This window comes from Anastrepha obliqua, chromosome 4 (genome assembly GCF_027943255.1).
Source record: "Anastrepha obliqua isolate idAnaObli1 chromosome 4, idAnaObli1_1.0, whole genome shotgun sequence".
Lineage (NCBI taxonomy): Eukaryota > Metazoa > Arthropoda > Insecta > Diptera > Tephritidae > Anastrepha > Anastrepha obliqua.
This window is the reverse complement of record NC_072895.1, coordinates 96,703,675-96,715,634: the sequence shown is the minus strand read 5'-3', so window position 1 is coordinate 96,715,634 and position 11,960 is coordinate 96,703,675. Positions and strand designations below refer to the sequence as shown.

General features: G+C 34.2%; 1 protein-coding gene across 7 annotated transcripts in view; it reads right to left on the bottom strand.

The window, feature by feature from the left end:
* The window catches only part of LOC129245334 (bcl-2-related ovarian killer protein), a 76,714-nt gene extending 69,248 nt beyond the window's left edge, over nt 1-7,466 (bottom strand). For all 7 annotated transcript variants that reach the window (XM_054883424.1, XM_054883420.1, XM_054883421.1 and 4 more), the window contains exon 1: nt 7,320-7,466. The gene's annotated coding sequence lies outside the window, so the exon portion shown is untranslated. The remainder of the gene's footprint in view (nt 1-7,319) is intronic.
* Nucleotides 7,467-11,960: the final 4,494 nt, after the last annotated feature.

The window sequence follows — 11,960 nt, the reverse complement described above, 5'->3', positions numbered from 1 at the left end:
TTCGCATTGGCGTAGAAGCTTGCATGTTTATCTAATATTTATTTCAGTTATGTTATTAATTTTATTTTATTGTATTTTATTTATTTCAATTGATTTCAATTTAATTCATTTTATTTCAATTCATCCAATTCTGTTTTATTCTTTTTTATTTTTTACTAATCTATTTTATTTTAGGTACTTTATTTCATGTTAAGTAAATTTTTTGCCACGAGAGGCATTAAATAATCTCATTCAATAGCATACCGTATAAGGAATTTGCTTTCTTGCTTATTAATCGTGTTTTCTTTTCTACACTGCGCTAGAGCTGTCAAATTTCTGGGTGCTTTCCTCAGCATATTCATAAGGTTTCGTGTTTTTCTCAAACTGTTGTACTCAAACCAGGCGAATATGTAACATTTTCTACCCTCTGCGTTATCTACCGTTCTATCTTCAGCGTTGTCCATCAGATTTTAGTTTATCTGTGTGCACAAGTTCGTCAAATTAGTTGTGAGAAAACTTTAATTGTTATCAAAAATGGAAGTTAATCGTTCTATTTTATTATATCCAATATATTTATAAATTATACTTTGTCGTATTGCCTTTATTGAATTTCCTTAATCTTTTTTTTTTGTTGTCAGATTAATAAAAGGCACTTAGCTTTACTATGCCGTTAACTCCACTACTTTGTTCAAGAGTGAGAATGCATCTGTCTCCTAAAACTAATTCTCTTACAACAAATATAGCTCTCGCTGTTACTGGTAGCTGCTATCGTTGTTGCTTTTGTTGGTATCGCTATTGCTGCTAGTGCCTAGGCATAGTTAACATACGAGTAATTGCTATTTTCGCGCAACTTCAGCACTGCAATTAGTCAGATCAATGTTTACTTTCAGCATAGAATTTAATTTATCAATGAAAACGTTGGCTCAGCAATTCATGGTGGTCGCTATGAGCTTATGATCAGCAGGTATTTAATAAAATATTCTATTGGTCGCCATCTAGGGTTAACTTGTACATACATATTATATTTTATATATTAAATATATAAACCGTGGAAATTTTGATTTTTCCTTGTTCTATTATTATATGAAATACGTAACATCTTCGCAGAGCGTATGACAGTATATTGGTAATGTTTTTAGATGTCGTTTTTTGAGAAAAGAAAACAATTTTTGATCAGATTTTTCTCATTTTCAGTATAATTTTTAATTAAGACCCGAGTGACTGATATGTGTACCGAGTTTCGTTGAGAAATTTCAATTTTTTTGTTATATACGCCGACGGTCGGTCTCCTGTCGTCATTCAAAACATTTCGATTCTAATTCCCTTAGACTGTTACTAACAACAGTCATGTGACGAAAATTATAATAATCCCGTCCCTGGTGTGTACGAACATAAAATTGTGCATTTATTATTTTTTATTGATAACTCTCAAAAATCATCATCTAATAAATCATTACTGATCACAAAGGGATATATAAAGTCAAAGTGTTTTCGCAAAAAAATGTGTGTATGATATACAGTAGAAGCCCGATAAGTGCAATACCGATAACTGCATTTTCGCGGAAAGTACAATTCGATTTTGAGTCCATAGAAAACTCGAAAAGAGCAGTAAAAAATTGCAATTTTCGGGCGCAAAAGAATTCTTGTTCGAAGAAATTTTTTACTTAATACGGCAATGTATTTGCGTTCATCACGCGCGAAGACACAGCTTTATAGCTATGCACAGTTATGGTTCTCGGAATTATTGCGACCAAAAACACTGTTCTCACGATTTGTGATTTTTGATTTTTACAAATAACTGTAAAATTGTAGCGCTGATATCATAAAATATGGCATCGAATCGTTTGTGACATTCAACACGCGTTAGTTTCAAGCTGGTTCTTGAGAGTAAAACAATCGTTCGGAGTTTAAATCATTTTTTTTCTTTCATCAAATAAAATCATGGGAAAAGTGAAAAAGAATCTACATTTTCTTACACTGAAAGAAAGAGATGAGATTCTCCAAAAAATTGAAAAAGGCGTTAAACAACGAGATCTTGCATTCGAATACAAAGTTGATTGCGCAACGATTTGCCCAATAAAAAAACAATCCCGTTCATTAAAATAAAATGCATACAATTCATTTTCACTTGGAAATAAACGGAAAACTTTGCGGTTTGGCAATCATCCAGAGCTCGAGAAGCGTTTGTACCAGTTTTTCATGAATCCGCGGCGACGAAATGCTCCTGTTTCTGGCTTGATATTGAAAAGCAAAGCATTAAAAATATTTGATGAAATAAAAAAGAATGGAGAACAATTCAATGCAAGTGATGGATGGTTTTCGCGATTCAAGAAACGCTTCGGACTTCGCTATTTGACTGTTACTGGTGAATCATTATCTTGTGATCCAGAAGCCATTGAGCCATTTAAGGGAAAATTGACGGCGAAAATCGCTGAAAAAGGATATGTAACATCACAAATATATAATGCTGATGAAACGGGGCTCTTTTGGAAACTTTTGCCAAATAAAACCTACGTTTCGAAAGATGAAAAGAGTGCTCCAGGCAACAAAGTTTCAAAAGATCGAATCATTGTTCTTTTGTGTGCAAATGGTGATGGCAGCCACAAAATAAAACCATTAATGATCGGCAAATCTATGAATCCGCGTTGTTTTAAAAATTTTCGTCTACCGGTGAATTATGCTAGCAACAAGACTGCTTGGATGACGCGGGATATTTTCAAAAAGTGGTTCTTTGATAATTTTGTCGAAGAAGTGAAAAAATTCGCCAAAGAAAATGATGTTCCACCCAAAGCATTACTCTTGTTGGATCAAGCCCCATCTCATCCGCCCGAAGAAGAATTAGTTTGTGGTGAGATCGAAGTGATGTATTTTCCGGCCAATTGCACAGCGATTTTACAGCCAATGGATCAAGGTGTTATTAACTTGACAAAAATTCAATACAAAACATTGCTAATGGAAACCATAATTAGTGAAAAAGATTCTTCATTACATGAACTATTGAAGAAAATTGATTTGAAAACCGCCGTGATCATGTTGAGCCAAGCATGGGGGAAATTGCTCCCTGAAACGATCGCTAAATGCTGCTAATCCAGACGATATGCCATTGGATATCGAAATTGACGACCACCTTCTTGTTGGAGGATTACAACGGTTAAATGAGATGGTCGAAAACTATGTGGGTGAAGCAGACACAGATGAAATCCGCAATTGGGTTTTGGAATTAGGAATAGATGAAGGTGATAGTGAAGCCAATGAACCCGAAGATACCACTCAAGAAGAAAAAACCGAAAAAGTCCAGCATGAATCGATTTTTGGCTGTGTCAATACAATTTTGAAATGGGGTGAACAGAACGATGTACTGTCATTCAATCAGATCGCTTGTTTGCATGATATCCGATCAAAAGCACTTGAAAAGTGTTACGAGAAAACGCAATCGAAAATAACAAAGTTTTTCCAAAAAAATAATTGAATTTTGGAGCACACACTCATATGTCCTTCCGCATTGATCTCTTTGTATTAATTTCAATAAATATGTGTTCATTTTTCTTGAATATCGACCTTTTGAGCTCATTAATTGCATTGAATAGAGTTAAAATATTTTTCCCTAGGTATTCCTCGATCCACAGGAGAAATTCGCAAAAGTGCAATTTTTCGCTAAGTGCAATCATTGCTGAAATTTTCCAATTGTACTTATCGGGCTTCTACTGTATATTAATTATTATATATATTGAAAAAATAATATAAACGCTTCATTTCCACTTCTAATAATTAGCCAGTGCAACAACCAAACAAATTCTCCCATCTCTCTATCCTTACTAAACTCATGTTATCCATGACACACACCGTCTGCTTTTGATCTCTCTTACTACCCGACCAACGCACTCTGATCACTGAATGCCAGTGATTTTATTAAATTTTGCGCACAACTGTGTATTTCAAAGCACCATTTTCTATTTTCTGCTATTGAAAATTACTAAAACACTTGTGTGATTATTGCTTTTTCTAATTTACATACAGATTTTTCATTGAATAATTTCTATGCAAGCACAATAATGCATTTTCTGCTATTGAAAATTACTAAAACACTTGTGTGATTATTGCTTTTTCTAATTTACATACAGATTTTTCATTGAATAATTTCTATGCAAGCATAATAATGCATTTTTAAGCCCGACTTATATGTACGAGTATTGTATTTTCTTTCATAACCGAATAATACTAACATATATTTATAATAATAACTCAAGGGCGCATAGAAACTTGACACTTTTAGGCCAAGCTGCTCCTGTAATAATTTGCATTGTAAGATTTGATTTTTTGCCAACAAACAATCACATTTGTTGCATTTCGGCTTGTTGCAAAGTTTGCAACTCTTCAGGGGATTTTTCGGAGAGGTTACTGGAACATCGCGCATGGGACCGTTGATTGCGCCGCTGAACAATAATTTAGGTAAGAAAGAGCTGTAGAGATGAGCAAAAGCTGTACTTCAAATTTCTGAGATACTACTCTTTAGAGAAGCTACGAGTATATAACCCAGGTACTGCATCTTTTGGATGGTTGAGTGGTCATGTTCCGGTATTATTAAAAGAGTTGGAATTTGTGTTTCCAGCCATCACAATGGGTATTTGGAGCTTATGCATGCCCCTATATTTCGCGGGAAAACTGTTAACTGTAACAAAATGAAATTTCACATGAAACTTGGAAAAAAACGCTAATGAAACTTCATTTTATTGTGCACCTTCTTTTCGTGACTTCCTGAAAATTAAATTATTAGACAAACTTCACATTCTTGCTGAACTCGATTAGAGAACAAGGAGGAAAACGACCCGAATTATGATGGACTTTCTACAATACGCCAGCTCATTCTGTCGCAAGTGATTTCTAGCTAAGTACAGGGTATCAATACTATACAGATCGCCTTATTAGCGGGATCTTGTGCCGTACGACTTCTATCTGTTTCCTACGCAAAAAATTTACGTTGAAAATAGTTAAGGGGGTCTTCTGGTCTCCAGCGAAAAAAAAATCGATTTTTTTTTTTGCATTTTTCTGGGCACCGAAGTGTACCCTCCTCCGACCGTTTTATCATAAACTTTATCTTTAAACGCGTTTCCCCGAAAATCGTGTTTTTTAAGCATTTTGGTCACACTTTTCATAGTAGTTATACTCCGATTTCAATGGTTTTGGTCTTAAAAGGTTCGGAAAACTTACCGCTAAGTTTCCCCGTGTACGATTTTTGAAATTTTTTTTCATTCCATTTTTATAACCTTTTAAAGTTCAAAAAATGAGCAAAAAAAAATTTTTTTTGCAAATTGTTGCATAACTTTTGAAAAAAATTTAAAAAAAAAAATCTGTCACGGGAAAACTTAACCAGGGCAACTCTGAAGACAACGCATATCTAATTTTTGCTTTCTGATTACCCAGGTGGAAAAACCGTAACCAAAATGGAGACCTGTTTCGTTTGGAGGTGGACGTCTTCAGCACCATTTCAAGGTCGCGGGTGTTAATTTTTTTCAAAGTCAAAACCATTTTTTAAAAGCCAAGACATGTACCTTTAAAATAAAAAAAAAAAATTTTTAAATATTCACAGGATTTGTCACAATCAATCCCCAAAAAAACCCTTCATTTCAGGGCCTCGAGACCAGAAGACCCCCTTAAGTCTGTAAAAGAATAAGTGACAATTGACGCGTGACGCGCGATAGCTCCATTATTGTTGCTTCGAAAAATGAAAGATTCTCATGGAGCCTTGTAGTGATAGGGAAGAAGTTTATATTGGAGGCGAACTTTTGCCAACTTTTGAGTTTCAAAAATCACCACAACTTGGATAAAAGCATTTTAATACACTAAAACACTAAAAAATTTTAAATCAAAGAATTTTTTTACAATAACACAAAATCTATTCTTCATAACGTTTGTTTAAAAAAATGTGTCTCTACACATTTAAAATATGCAAGTTATAGCACAAATTAAAGTCTATTTTCTGATCAACTTCAATTTGTGGCCATAAAATAGGCTTCAAGCATATTTTGAATTTTGATAAGCGTTGTTACTACCGATGTGGCATTTTAAATATACCAGATTCAAGGCGCATAGAATAGGTAGAAGAAGTAAAGCAGCTGATTTGATATGTTTCCATTTATTTTGTCTAAAAGTTGCCAAATTTTGTTTGAACTACTCTAAACCGTTAACATTTGTTTATGGATTTTGATATTCTAGGGATCATAAGCAACAACAAAATACATTGCCTTTGTAGCTTTTACTCTCCTGCTACTAACTGTTCAATGTGCCTGGGATATACTATATTACAATTGTCACAAGAACAATTTTCATTTTAATCCGTTTTTTTCTTTTTGTGTAGCATTTACTGAAAGAAAGGATAAACGGTTACGAATTTTGCTCTTAGTATTCATTACGCTGAAAATACGTTGAACTTCTGAATTCCAGTGCAGAAGAAAACGCTAAAAAAGCACTGAGCACTAAACCAATTTTTTGTTTTTCTTTTTTGATTTCTTAACTTTCAAAAATTACTAAATCACTATTCAGATCATCTATTTGCAATTATGCTTGTATGTACGTATGCACCAAAATATCAAGAACGCCAAGACCTATGTCTGCCCGCCGTCCGTTCGCAGACGATAACTCAAGTAAAAATTGAAATATCTCAACATGTGAAAGCATGATTTTAAAAATTTAAGATAAGAAACAAAAATCACGGTCATCTCCTATGCATTTCGAATTATAATTTTCACCCGTCCGACAAGCGCAGTTTTCGTTTTTTTGTTTTATTTAAAGCTCCTCTCTTTTGTAGTTTTATTTATTTTTGCAAATTTATCATAAGACACTAATACATATTTTTATTATTGTTCTTATTTATTTCTTTTTTTCCGAGACATATTATTCCACGGATAATTATGAAATTAAGCTACTGGTTATTATATTTTGGAAATGCTAATTGCACTATAGTATACTAAATCCTCATTCAAATCAATTGAAACAAACACATTGACTTTTTAATTATTTAAATATATATATATATATATATATATAATATATTATTAAAAAAAAAGTTCCATTTAGCTTGTAAATTAGAAATTTCCACAAAAAAGGAAAGCAATTAATTCACTCATAATTTTTTGCTTCAAAATGCTAGCAATTTTCCCTCCCGCTTTATTTGAAGTTGCTGTGTATTTGTATTTTTATTGCTTATTTATTTATTTTTTATATTTTGTTGCACATTCGTACACCTTCGCCTTGCTACATATATCAACACTTTCGCGAAATACAATAATTTTTTAACCAGTAGGTATGTAAAGTAAAGTTCATCATGAAATCGATTTTCACACCTGCTTTAATGTTGTTTACCGATAATGCCTAAACATTAGTCTATTTTTTATAATGTATTCATTTTCAAATTCTTGTATTTTCCGCGCACACTCCAATCAATTGGCTAACCGACACAGCCGCAAGCGTTCAATGAAACGTCCGCGCACTTTGGCTGCTCAATGAAAACTCCAGAGCGCTCAACGCCAAACGATATTTCGTACCTAGCAGTCGATGGTTAAAATGAGATCTTAGCCAGTAATGAACACGGTGGCTAAAAACTTGTAAGCGCTAGTAAATATAATAGGTACTTTACATGCCCTGCAGAGAAATGCACTTGTACTGAACTCAATGTTGAGAAAATAGAGAATATTTTGCATATCGCGGTACACAAGGGGAATTCATAGAGGGCGACTTCGCTAGGGCAATAGCAACATTTACATGTATAATATAATATTTTGTTTTTACAATATAATTGTTCGAATGTAAAATTTCAATGAGATTGTAAATAAACAAATAAGGCAACCACAAGGGCACTGCTTCCTATGACATTCCAACCGGCAAATCACAAGAAAAAAAAGCAATTCAGTTGCTATAGGAAATTCGTCTAATATGGATTCGCCTTGGCGGTACTGCCACTCGACTTCCTACGAACTGGACAGAATCAACCGTTTAGTTGCCTTAATTGGAGAGTTTTTTTAACATATTTTTTGTTTACAAACATTTTTTTTTCTTCCTACTATCTTCTTTGTTTGCATTAACATAACTAACTTTTTATTTTGGTTTACAAAATGCTTACTATTTCGATACTCTTTTCTTAGTTATCTCATACACCTCATCTCCAATAGCGTCATGACAAAATAAAAAACATTTTTTACTTCAACCTGCGTAATCTCGCACGATAGAAAGAATAATGAGATTGTGTCTATCGTGGTACCGTTACTTTGCTCTCAGCAAACTTGACAATAAGTGACGTCGTATTAGCACAATTGGTAAGCAGTATGGCCAGATTACCATTTTCGTAACTTGATTTAGCATTTTTTTTGTTATTTAGTTTCGGAGTTTTTGTTCTTTCTTCATGACATTTTTCTAGCCTGTTCTAAATTAATTAAAATGTAATGTTAATAATTTTTTAAAAATTAGTTCAATCACAATTCACATCAAATCGCTCTCTTGCTACTGCAGTGTTGCCTAGCTTTGGATAAAAAAATGCACTAAAATGCCCATTTAAAGAGAATAAAATACCAAATTTTTATTGAATTACTTAAAGAACTTTGTATGCGTGACAAATTGTTTAAAATGAGCATTTTTTTAAATAAATGTGTTATGGTTATTTACATATTAGTTTATGAGTTGTTTGTTAAGAGAACGACTTTTTGGAAAACTTTAGTATAATGTATATCGCTTTGGAAAAAACGGTAAAAAGGGGGTGATAGAGGGGTGTATCCCTATCTTAAAACTGAAAACAGAACCTGCCGGAGGCTTATAGTTTTTAAGTAATTTAATGTTAAAGTTCTCTAATTTAGCGAAAAGTTGGTGTTGCCATACACCTGAAATGAAAACGAAGTTCGCACGCAGGGATGTTCAGTGGAAGGTTCATTGTAAAACTGCAGTATTTTTTGGTGTAATTTAAAGTTGAGAAATCATTTTGAAAATAAAAACATACAACTTATTTAAACTTAAAAATTAAATTAAAATTAAATTAAATTAATTAACACAGTATTTTTGCGTAGAACTCCTTTTCGCGTGGGCGGCCTTTGGCCGCGCTTCAAAAAAATAACCCTCATCAGTCCAACTCCGGCTACGCAATGCACAGTATTTTTGCGTAAAACTCCTTTCCGTGTTAAAACCATTGAACCCAAAATTAAAACGTCATATGCATGTATGTAGTAAGCAGGCACAATAACCCCCATTCCCATCATTAACACTAAACTCAAGTACTTAATTTTTGTTTTCATTTGCAGGCATCCGGCAACACCATACTGTTGTAATTCCAATCTTCTTCTTGTTCGCGCTTAAAATTGCAATGTGATTGCATAGGCAAATGAATTTGCATTTAATTTTAATAGATATAATTAGAATATTAGCATAAAAATCGGTAAAAACACGCGTGGGAGTGTATATTTGGTGAATTTAGTGCAATGTTAAAAATATAGAGTGTAATGTGGCAAATTATAGTGAAGTTCCCGAGGGCATTTTGAATGTAAATAATTGAAAAATTATTATTTCCCGAATAATTTAAGGAGTGTTCCTTAACACCTCACTAACATCTCCACCAAGTTACATTAAAAAAAACATTATAGTTTGCCAGAAATTCCAAAATATACATTGTTCTAAATTCCAGCCGACTTTTTCGCTATATTTGAGGTTATGCAAAAGTGTCGTAATGTTTTCTACATTATTTTCTGGTATTTTTTGTTTATTTTTACTATGAATACACACCTATGCTCTATGTCCCACGAAGGATTGAGGACCGGCAGAAACGATTCCACCTCTATGGTTTTAATTCACATTCAGTAAATTCAAACGCTTTTTAAAACGTGTAAAAAGGTTTTCAATGTTAAGAAAAGTTGAAAGAAGATTTAATATTCAAACATAACATTAAAAGGAGCCATAAATTAAATTTTCAATTTCAAAATATCAAATTTTATAAGAACTAACAAATTTCCATTAACACTAAATCTTCTCAGAGTGTCACCGCGCAAAAATAAAAAACAAATGTTTTCTAATTTATTTTTAAAATATTAAGCCCCTTCTTTTCGCTACTTCCCCACTTACTATCTGTATGCTCTATTAACTTAACGAAAAATTTGCATGCGAAAGCAACAACAAAGTTATCGGGCAAGAGTCGCCGGTAGCAAGTATGGTTATACCTCATTAAACTGGTATAACTCACTGTCTTACAAACAAATGTAATTTAAGGCAGCTCTATTCCAGCGTTGCCAAGATATGTTCGTTTATACCAGTTCCTTCATCTATTCGCCACTTGCTAACTCTTGCCAAAAAGATGAGGCCTATTGTAGCAAACCTAGAAACTTCGCGAAGCATACCGGCAATAAACCCGAACGAATGAGATACCAAAGTAATAATATGAATGTGCCTTGAAGCGAGGCAGAACTCGCTAGAAGATACGAGCTACCAAATCTAGAAATTACGACAGTTATCAAGCACTTATGATAAAATACAAGGTTACGCTTTCCGAATTCGCTGTGTCATCAAGCGCCATGAATTAACACACAAAAGGAAGGGAAATTATTTGTTTGTGAGAAGGAAGTGTAGGCGAAAAGAAGAGAAACTACAAAACAAAAGAATCTACCAAAAAAGCATGGACTCCCCCGCCCATGTCAACCGCTGACTCAACCAAAACCGCCCCTGCAAAAGGACTGTCATAGTAGCACTGGACCTAAAGAAGGTTTTAGACATAGTCAGCCACTCCACGCTACTATAAGAAATTCTACAGTCGACCCTCCCGCGAGGCTAAAGAGATGGTCCGCGTACTATTTGAGTGGTCGGCATTCATCAGCCATCTTTCGAAATCAAAACTGAAAACAGAGGAGGATAAAGCAAGTTGCACCGCAGGGTGGTGTCCTTTCACCCTTGCTTTTCAACTTGTGCATCTCGAAATTCCTTCAACCACCACAGGGAGTCTCACTGGAATACTAGGCTAACGATTGTTCGATAATGGCTTCAGGAAATGACATCCATAGTTTGTGTTCATTGTTTTCCGAAGTGAACGTTTATCTCGCTAGCCGAAAAACTTCAGCGAGATCTCATCTATTCACATACTACATCAAACCTACTCAACTAACCGCCCTCTCCGTTTGGACCCAAGCTATCGAAACAGTACGTTCTCTGGGTCTACCGTTAGATGAGTTAAGCAGAAACGATCGATGACTACTGCTATAACAATAACAAAACAAAAAAAAAATTATACGTACACACACTTTCTTTCAAACCTGACGTCAGACTTGTCAAAATTGCGTAAAGTAAAGTAGTGGTTCACTAGCAAGGTGGATTTATTACAGGTGACAGCAAACACATATAAGTAAAACCCTACATGTATTTGTTGTTGCGTTTGGTCCAAGCATCACGTCAAAACCAGTAATCAAATGTAAACATACCAATACATACAAACAAAGCATATCATTTTGACGTAAGCCATACCTACGGCGAAAAATTCAGCTGGGTGAATGCTGTCACCTTAATAAATCCACCTTGGTTTTACTTATATGTGTTTGCTGTCACCTGTAATAAATTCGCCTTGTTCACTAGTGCGCAAGCAAATTCGCCTTGGTTCTACTCCAGTTGCAAGGCGAATTGATTAATGGAGATGGCGTCATTAAAACACAGTTACTTTATTTTTAGCGATTTTTACAAGTCTGACGTTAGCTCCCTTTGCAATACTAAACAAGCGAACAAAACAAACAAAAGTAGGAAAAATTGCATGTTTGTGAAAATTCAGTGAATAGCTTGGTAATATTGTGATATGTGAGATTCAAACCAACGAAGTGCCGCGTGTTCAATTGTTAAAGCAAAAATGAATACAAAGTACCCAGTGCAAATTTTTGCGTTTTTATGCGAAAGACGCCGTGGCTAGAAAGAGTGTGTGTGCATATATAATTTCTTGTGTTTGGTTATTTCTTTGCTTTTGTCTACTTCTCTTC